This window comes from Megascapheus bottae, chromosome 3 (genome assembly GCF_031878675.1).
Source record: "Megascapheus bottae isolate mThoBot1 chromosome 3, mThoBot2.hap1, whole genome shotgun sequence".
Taxonomy (NCBI): domain Eukaryota; kingdom Metazoa; phylum Chordata; class Mammalia; order Rodentia; family Geomyidae; genus Megascapheus; species Megascapheus bottae.
Genome location: NC_143511.1, coordinates 53,681,331 through 53,691,872, shown reverse-complemented (window position 1 = coordinate 53,691,872; position 10,542 = coordinate 53,681,331). Strand labels below are relative to the sequence as shown.

The 10,542-nt window shown below is 39.0% G+C and overlaps 1 pseudogene; it reads right to left on the bottom strand.

Annotated features, from left to right (window-relative positions):
* Nucleotides 1-485: 485 nt before the first annotated feature.
* Nucleotides 486-2,346, bottom strand: LOC150065497 (60 kDa heat shock protein, mitochondrial pseudogene; annotated as a pseudogene).
* Nucleotides 2,347-10,542: the final 8,196 nt, after the last annotated feature.

Below are 10,542 nucleotides of genomic sequence, written 5' to 3'. Positions count from 1 at the left end.
AACAACAGAAATCAATTGGGAATATGTTGGGGTGCATCATTTCCTCACATATGTGATGGTAATCCACCCCTGAGGGTCAAAATATTTGAGTACTACTATTTGTTTCTTCAAAGACATTTTTTTAACTTTAAAACAAATTTTTATTTCACAAATTTTGTCACATAATTTGATTTCTCTCTACTTTATACACAATCTTATTCTTACTCTCTGCAGAAAGGCTGCTTCTGAACTTCTCATCTGGTAATGACAAGCACTAAAATCCTGATTTTAACAGAATAGTAGTAGAAATGCCTCAGTGATTGGAGTTGAAAGCAGTACATTGGTACATGGCTCTTGCACCCAGTATCAGGAATGTACAAATGTCTTTTATTCAAAAATACAAAATAAATTATTTGTAGGCATGGACAATGGATAGCAGTAAACCATTACATATATTGTCAATTGAAACCAGTAACTGATGGTTATAGTGATTTTATCATCCAGCCTTCTCTCTAGTCATATTCATCAACCGACTTCTCTGAAGTTATTGGTGAGGAACCCTGCCTTGGGCTTCCTGTCACAGTTCATCAATAATGGTAAAGCACTACTCTGGGAATTAGAACATGCCACCTTCCATACCACCTCCCATTCCACCCATTCCACCCATTGCAGGATCCTTCTCTTCTTTAGGAATTTCTGTGACTACAACTTCAGCTGTAGTCAACAGAGAAGCCACACCAGCAGCATCCAATAAAGCTGTTCATACGACCTTTGTTGGATCAATGATTCCCTTTTCAACCATATTCACAAAATCTCCACCATAGCATCATAACCGACTTCTGAGGAGCTCTGAAGAATTTTCTCAACTATCAAAGATCCTTCAACACCTGTATTCTTAGCAATGGTCATTGCAGGAATTTTGAGTGTTCTTTTAATAATTTCTATACCAATTTTTTGATCTTCATTAGCAGGTGTCAATTTGTCCAAGGCAAGAATGCATCACAGCAGAGCACAGCCACCCCCTAGAACAATGCCTTTTTCAACGGTTGCTCTTGTAGCATTCAAGGCATCTGTAACTCTTGTCTTTCTTTTCATTCACCTCAACATCACTTGTCCCACCAACCTTTAGGACAGCTACTCCATCTGAAAGTTTTGCCAGTCGTTCATTCAGTTTTTCCTTTTCATATTCACTAGTTGTGATATCCAGCTGTTCAATGATTTCTTGAATAAGCCTTTCAATTTGAGTTTTGTCACCTTTTCCAAAAGCATGGCATCATCTTTGGTCACAATGACCTCCCCAACTTTCCTTAAGTCATGCGGCTGAACATCTTAAAGATTCAGCGTCAACCCCTCTTCTCCAAATACTGCACCACCAGTTGCAATAGCCATATCTTTAGGCTGGTTCTTTCTGTTGTCACCAAAACCTGGAGCGTTGACTGCTACAACCTGAAGTCCAACTTTGAGCCTATTTAAAACCAGTATACTCAGAGCTTCTCCATCAACATCTTCGGCAATTATGACCAAAGGCTTACGGTGGGCGTTGGCAATTTCAAGAGCAGGTGTAATGGACTGAACACTTGAAATTTTCTTTTCACTTAAGAGAACATAGGCATCCTGGAATTCACACTTTTGACCTTTTGATGTATTAATAAAATATGGAGAAATATATCCTCGATCAAATTTCATTCCTTCAATAATTTCCAATTCATCATTCAGTGTTTTTCCATCCTTTACAGTGATGACACCCTTTCTTCCTATTTTTTTTCATTGCATCAGAAATGATATTGTCGATTTCTTTGTCTCCATTTGCAGAAATTGTAGCAACCTGAGCAATTTCTTCAGGAGTTGTTACAGGTTTAGACTGCTGCTTAAGTTCAGCAATGACTGCTTCAACAGCTAACATAACACCTCTCCTGATTTCCACTGGATTAGTACCTTTGCTAATCTTCTCAAAGCCTTCCTTGGCAATGGAGCGAGCCAGAACAGTAGCAGTGGTGGTACCCAGCCTCTTCATTTGTGTCGTTGGCAACATCTTGAACAAGTTTTGCTCCAATATTTTTATATTCGTCCTTTAAATCAATTGACTTTGCAACAGTAACACCATCTTTTGTTACTTTGGGACTTCCCCAACTCTGTTCTATAATCACTGCTCTTCCCTTTGGCCCCATTGTAACGGCTACAGCATCGGCTAAAAGGTCTACACCTTGAAGCATTAAAGCCCGGGCATCTGCACCGAATTTTACGTCCTTGGCATAGGCCCGAGTGAGATGAGGGGCCAGTGCCCTGGACACTGGTCTCATCTGACGAAGGACGGTGGGTAAACGAAGCATTTCTGCGAGGCGTCGGGCGGGAGCGCACGCAGAGAGGCAGGCCATCGGCGGCGAGTGAGGCTTCAAAGACATTTTGATGAATAGAAGTACATCTAGTGTTACTCAGTGTTTTATTTAACAACCAAGTTCTTTTGACCTTGAAACTCTTGTTTGCCCTTGATGGGACAAATACATCCTGTAAAAAATTGTGTTCAGTAAGGGTGGTCAAAGGAAATGAGGGAAAAGTGGCCAATAAGAGTCCCATCTGGATGCCTTGTCTTTTCGACAGGATTCTTACCCATTCCTTTTGATCCCCAGGACCTTTTGCCCTTGGTGGTATCCCCATCCTTTTGAATAAAGAAAATAACCTGAGAAAAATTATGGTATTTTCAGAATCACATTGTTACTGCTTGGAGATACAAATAACAGGCCATCTATTTTCCTTATATCTGAGAGTGTATCTGTATATCTTACTTTGCTTTTCACAAGAGAAAAAATCTGTGTACCTATAGGGATAGAGGAAGAGCAAGAAAAAAACATATTAAACAATTTTATTTCCTTGAAGTACCTAAACATTTGAACAGTATATGCTGTGCATTTTTTTGTAGTGCCAAACAACGCTGTGAGAGATGAAGTTGTATATTTAAACATTTGAATATCAAAATCTATTAAATGAAAGCTGTGATGGAGAAATACCCAAAACATTCAATAAAGCTTTTCAACCTGAATATCGGGTTACCATGACAACTAAACTAAAAAAAAAATCCCTCTTCTTCATGTAAAGTTACTGAAAAAATGCCCATGGTGGTAGCAGCATGGAGCACTCAAATTTATAACTACTGAACAGAGGTACAAAGAAGACCCAAAACATTTGATAAAGCTTCAGGGTGAACATTTTAATATCCATCCTTTAAAAATAATAATAAAAGATTCAAGACATTTCCATGCTACTCCACTTTTTTTCTTTCATCTAAACCATTTTGAAGATTTCATGCTATTTTTTGAAACCATTTTCTGTGAACGAAAACAGTGTCCATTACAATGAACTAATAAGGACTATTAATAACATTGATCTTAAAATAGGTTTGGAGGATTCACGCACAAATGGAGCCTTCTAGGAAGGGCTCCTGAGTGAACCAGAAGAGTTGTCAGCTGTGAGGAGACTTGATATTTGTAGTTGTGCCTTTCATTTTCCTATATTTCTCAGAAGCCTGAAATAGACAAAGGCACATTCTGATGGAGGAAACAGATCCTTGGTCAGGCCTTTCTCAAACTTTAAGGAATTACTTCGAAGAACAAAAAGTGCAAGGACAGGCATGCATGTTCATTCAGTGTCCATGTGCACGTGCATGCAAGTTCCATCTGCACATGTGTGTATTTGCTGGTGAAAATGTCGTCTTCTCCCACCCCGCCCTCATCCTGCTGTCAATACAAAGGAATGCTTTAAACAGGCATGATGGACTGATGGACTCACTGGTATTTAAGATTTCCTCTCAATGATGTGTCTGTTCTGTGAAGGAAATCAAAGACTATCCATTTGCCAGTAACTCAAAATAATAACACATAGCTTCCCTTGCCTTTTCTCTCTAAGAAAGGAAAAACTGGAAGTGACAAACATGTTTACCAGAGTGTTCTTACTAGGAAATCTTCAGTGTTTATAACCTGTGTCTACAGGGTGTGAAGAATACAAATCTAGGGGAAATGTGCCATATCTTTGAATACCATTCGATATCTTCTGAAAGTAATTTAGGACTTCATCCTGGAAGCAGGGTTCCAAAATTTTATGTCAGCACATAACAGCTCATTGTATTTCCAAGGTACTTTGTTTGCTTACACTGTCTCCCATGCAAACTTGCTTTGCAAAAGTAGTTCATTGTGCATGAGGAAAGCATTGCTCCTTGCATTCTGTTTTAGTTGGTAGTAGCTGGTACCAAATTGCATACCTGTAATGATGAGCAAAGATACTTCTTCCCAATAAATTGATCTATATGGGAAATCAGGCAGGAAAAAGTCTTTAATATTCCACAGGCAATATGCTTTCTGTGCTAGTGTCTACGGCTTTTGGTATTATGAGCCCTGTTTTTAATTCCATGCTGTTACTTTTTACTGTGACACATTTTAACTTTGTGTGTATGGATGCTCTAAACAGGGGTTTTGGAAGCTTGGGGTACAACCATTGTCATCATTGCCATTACCTAGCAATGTATTAGAAATGTAAATTGGCAGGCTCAATATCATACCTACTGGACCAATAACTGGGGGGGGGGGACTTAGAGTCACTTTCAGTAGTCTTTACTGATTATTTTCATTGATTTTATTTTCTGACATTGATAGCTATGCTTTTTAACATGTCCATTTATGCACACCATGGATCTTAATCAATCAATCCTTTGATCATTCTCCTTTCATTTCCATGCACATACATAAAGTATTTTGGACACATTTGCATATTTGATTTCCTTCACTTTCTTGTGTGCCTGCTCCTTTCCCACTTGTACCTACACCTTACATAGCATGAGCTTCATTTTCATAATGTTCATTTTCTGTTGAAATACATGTTGGAATTATTATTTTTGACAGTCCTGGATTCTGTCCCTGGGCTTTTTTACTCAGGGCTTAAGCCCACTTGAGCTATCATGCTACTTCTGGCTTTTTCAGAGTAGTTTACTGGAAATAACCTTCTTGCAGACTTTCCTGTTTGGGCAGCTTTGAATCATGATCCTTAGATCTTAGCCTCCTTGGTATCTAGGATTATAGGTGTCAGCCACTGGCACCTGGTGGGTGTTGGAGTCTTCTACTTTCAATGAAGATCATCTGCTATGGCATTTTACTCTGAAGAAACCAAAGGTTACTTTCCTGTTCTGGAGAATTCACCAGTAATCACTGTTGCAAGAATGAATGCTATGCTAAGATCTATACTATAACGGCTAACGGAATTGAGCAGTACCTGTAATAAAATGGTATGACATTAGAGTCAGAACGTTTAAAATGAAAACTCTAGCAGTGTCTCTCAAAATGGGAAATGTCTTTTTAGCACTTGGAAAATTAAAAAAAAAGAAGTATCCTGCTATCCAGACCAGACCAATTCAACCAGAATTTCTGGCAGTTAAAGTTACACAAACTCTCCAAATGGTGCTGAGATGCAGCCAGCATGGGAATCTGGAGTTCTAGGGCCTCGACATCCAGGGCATGGTGTTTGCCAACACTAGGATCACCTGGAGTTCTTTTGAAATGAATAATCTCACATCCCACTCCTAGGAAGTTGTTTTAAAGAGACCACAAGCTGATCAGTATACATATTAAACTAGGAGTACTCCTTATTTAAACCTTGAAAACAATAGATAACTTTATCAATACACAGGATTTTATGAAATTCTGAGAAAAAAGTTTAAAAACTAAACTGACAGCTAGATTCTTACCATTAATCTTTTGCATGTTTTACAAATATGCTGTTTGGATGATGTATTTCATACAGATGATTCAACTGTTACTCTGTATAGTCGTCTTGTCTGTTAGCTATCACATCATTCAACAGCATATTAACGAATCTTTTCATAGGTGTCCCTTGAGCTGAAGAGCTCAGGGACAATGCCCAGCCCCAGAGTTCAAATCCCATGATCAATGCATGCGCACACACACACACACACGCACACACGCACACACGTACACACACACACACGTACACACACACACACGTACACACACACACACAAGAATTTTTTCATAATGGATTAAAAAAACTATTGATTGCAAGTGGTTCCAGTGGTAGAGTGCCAGTCTTGAGCAAAAAAGTCAGGCAAGAGTGCAAGGTCCTAAAGTTAAGCTATGCTACTGGGTTGTGCTATGGGTTAGAAATCCTACTAGGATTTCTATATATTATTGTATTTATTATGGTAAAAATAAATCAAGGTTTGATGTTATATCTTAATTTGTTTTAAATTGCCTTTAGTATTTAAAAATCCCACTCATGTAATTCTTTTATTGTTTAATGAATTAAGAAGTATTTATTACCTGAATTTTACAATACTCTATTTCTTGTGCTAACCAAAACTATGCAGAGGGAAATTTGGGGTGAATCAGGATGAGAAATCTCAATTTGCAAATAATAGTCATGGATAAATGATTTCTATTTGCTATGTTATTTCAAGGTATTTTCCCATTTTCTCAAATTTTTATAACAAATCCATGCATTAAATTTGTTTTCTTTTTAAACCCTCCTTTTATACTTTAGTGGAGTGAAAGTAAAGGTTGTTAATATTGAGCAGTTATGGTGAAAAGAGTTTTATAAAAATCAAGCTGTCTACTTTTATGGGCTGTTGAGTTTTATGGGCTTCTAATATGCATCCAAGGAATTATGAAATGGGAGGAAATTGAGTTACTCCTTAGATTGACTGCTGCTGCTTCATTGTGTCAAGTAGAACGTGTTCTCTTGGGCAATGTGCTATAGCGACAGTACCAGTCAAGGTGATATAGATGAGGAGATTTGGGGATGTAGAAGGAGTAAGCCCTGGTTTGCTAAGGACAGCCTGGGTTGATGTTCTGGTGTCAAGGACTAATTTCAACTGTGTTCTCTTCCACTCTAAACAATGTCCTGATTTGGAGATAGATGGCTCTGCATCCAGAACTCTAAGTCTATCATGCTATAGAGAGAGAAATTTGGAGACAGCTGTGTTATTCTTATTCCTGCTATTTATACCAGTATTGGGGCTTCCACTCAGGGCTTAGCTTCCTTGCACAAGGTTGGTGATCTACTGTTTGACCCCCAACCTCTATTTCTGGCTTTTGGGTGGGCTGTTGAAGGTACATCTCAGATTTGTTTGAGACAGCTATGGATTGTGATTCTCAAGTCTCAATCTCTTCCTGGGTGGTTAGGTTTACAGGCATGAACCTCCAAGTACCTGGCTGGTTTTGTTATTCTTTGCAACCATAACAAGCAACTGATGACATTTATAATTTCTTTCCACTATCCCCTAGCTCAAGTACAAAGTCTTTATCACAGTGTTCCAAGCCTCCTGCACCATATGGATGCTGCTTATTTTTATCTCCTCTTTCCCCCCAGTTATCTCTATTTATCCTGTATTTGTCTTCCACTTTGGTTGTTTTCTGCTTCTTGCTTTGCCTACCTCTTATGTCATGCCGTTGAGGCCCACATAGTTTGAAATTGTTATCAGTACTATTTTCCAAACATTTCTAGCCTCTCTCATCTTTAGGAACCTGATAATGCTGTATCTACAAGCTCCAAGGCAATGCCAATTGATCACACTGAATAGCAAGGCAGTGGGAATTTATATTATCCCTTTCAACTAAGTGCCAGGAGCTCAACATAATTCCATCTTAGAGGTCATATTTTTACATACTAATATTTTCTGTAGGTTGATCTTATTTTCTTACTCTCATTTTTCTTCAATTTCAGTTACTTTATGGGTTATTTTTCAAACCTTAATGTCACCATAAATCTTTTTAAAGGTGAGGCATAAATAGATATGTAAATGTCAAGCATGGTGCTGAGTACCTAAGATTCAAGAATGAATGAGACAAAGACCCTGTCTGGAGAGACCTTCCTAGTTAGGAGAGTTATATCAGTAGCCAACAGATTTCCCATGGTGCATTGAAGGATAGATGAATACTTACTTTCTTCCACTCCTCTGATTTTCATAGGAATAGAATTTCTCCAAATTGTTTCTTCCCACCCTCTCCTCTTCCTTCCTTCCTTCTGCATATCCTTCCCTCCCTCCCCCCCTCTCTGTTTCTTTCTCTCTTAACTTACCCTGTTCTGGATAGAAAGCATTAGTAACAGACATGATGGGAGGAAATTTTGGTTATGTGTAGAAGCAGGGGAAACAGCATTGTTCTATCTAAATGCATAAAATCTCTTCAATTCTGGATCTCAGCATTAGGAACATGAGCTTAGCTCCTGACCCTTGCCTAACTTAGTTTTTAGTGACAATTCCAGTCATAACCATTTTGGTCTTCCATTTGTCACATCTCATTTTTATGTCTATACTTGCAAGGAAGAGGTAGGATTTTATTTTATTTTATTAGTTTTCAGTCTGTTGTGGGGCTTGAACTCTGGGCTGGGCGCTGTCTCTGAGTTCTTCAGTTCAAAGCTATCACTCTACCACTTGAGCCATAGTGCCACTTCTGGTTTTCTGGTGGTTATTAAGTGATAAGAGTCTCATGAAGTTTTGTGCCTGGGCTGGCTTTCAACCGTGATCCTCAGATCTCAGCCTCCTGAGTAGCTAGGATTACAGGCATGAGCCACTGGCACCTGGCTTGGTAGGCTTTTTCTTGGAAAATCTGAGATTTAGAACAATGAGGGTTGGAAATAAAAGAGTCCAAATTAGGGAAGTAAAATACACTTTAGGAGGGTTTTTGAATTAGAGAGACCACTGTGACCATAACAGTTTGCAATGGGTACAGTAGGCCTGAGGGAGTGTTACAGTTGTGCTTTTTGCTTCTAAATGTGCTAGCATGGGCAGGTGGCTCTAAACCAGTCACAATATTGTTGGACCCTGACAAAGTGACTATGAATGAGCAGCTATGATAAAAATATTTGGCTGTGAAAATGTGTGAGGGGTCTAAAAATGTGCTAGATAAATGGAGCAGGCCAAAGCTAGACAAGGCCTTGCTGGAAAGGAATGACCCATACAGACTCTCATGGGCAGGCACATAGGTGGCAGGATTGCAATTATAACACACATCTGATCTCTCCGTGCAGGTAAACAGGCAAAAGCATGGGCCACACAATAAAAGAAGGAGAGAGTCAGATATGAGCTACAGCTATGAAGTGAACCAGGGCTGTTATTTATGAGTGAACGGGGCTAATATTTGTTATTTTGAAACTGTAAAGAACCTTCCTGGCTTCTGTAGAGGAATCTAAACTCGAAGAGGATCCAAGATTGAAATCATGCCTGCAAGGCCTGAGGAGCCAGGTCTTGATAGGTTACCTTAAAGTTCCATTCTGTCGTTGGGGCCAAGTAGAAAAAAATGTAGGGATTGTGTTTCTTGGTTTGGTTAATTATGTAGATGAGAGGAATCTTTCTCAAGGAGATTGGTTTGTAAGGGGAAAAAAAGCCACACTGTAATCAGGTACTGAGCAGGCATGCTCAGCAGGTTGAATCATGGTATAACAAGAAAGAACCCACAGGAAGCAAAAACTATGGAGGTTAGACATGAAATTTGAATAGAATCCACAAGAAAGGAAACTAGTTGTGAGTCATCCTGCCATAATCGTAGGTTTGTAAATTGTATAAGGTACAGCTTCCGAGAGATGATAATCTGCACAGGTAGATGCTCTCCCAACATTAGGCATGGAATTATGAGATGACTCATGTCTAAAAGGGCAGTTTCTGCACTGAAGTTCATAGGCTGAGGGTTCTGGAATGCTTTGCATTAGTGGGCTGGCTGATAGCTATGGAAGGCACTAACTGACATTTTCTCTTCTTGTCCTGTTTCAGATACCATTGACTTCCTGTTGTGGCCTTTGACAAATATGCTGAATTGTGAGAGCAGAATTGGAAGTTATTTAGGGAAACAGGGATTGCTGGGGTGTCTAAATGTGAAGAGTATAGGGATATAATAGTGTGATTATATTCCATTAGGAGATACACATACCCCTGCTTTGGTAGAGATTTAGCAGTTAAGTCCAAATAGGCGAAGAGGACAAAGCCGGGGAATTTTATAGGAAAATATTTCTTATGCCTCTGCTTTCTATGGGAGAGACTTTAAAACCTCCTCTTGGACTCTTTGTGTACTTAACATCTGGCTTCATGTTTGTGGGGTTGAGTTCATTATTTAGTTAATTTTGGAGTGATAACATAGGCCTGTTCAATTAAGCCTGTATCATCTTCCTCATGGGACCTGGCTGCCTATTACTATTGCCATTTTCCTCGGTTACAATCTGAGCAGGCTTTCCAGGGGCAGGGTTTGACTTGACAATTTGTTTGGTAGCTTTCCTGGGAACAAGGTGTTGTTTATTAGAATGCCCTGGTAATTTGTAGAGCAACTGGTGCTATTATAGATCTGCTTATAAGATGGATTGTCAGATTATACTGTTTTTATGTAAATGGAGCCTCACCTCTAGTTGTTAGTTAAGACTTTCCAGTGGATTTATTTTGTTTGAAATTACTGAAAGGTATTATAATTCAGTGGCTACAGATGCAATGCATTGTTGAAGGCTGTTCTCTAATTTGGAAGTCTAGCTTGCTCTTCCTGGAGTCAAGGCAGTTGAACAAACTGAGGAGACATCCACATT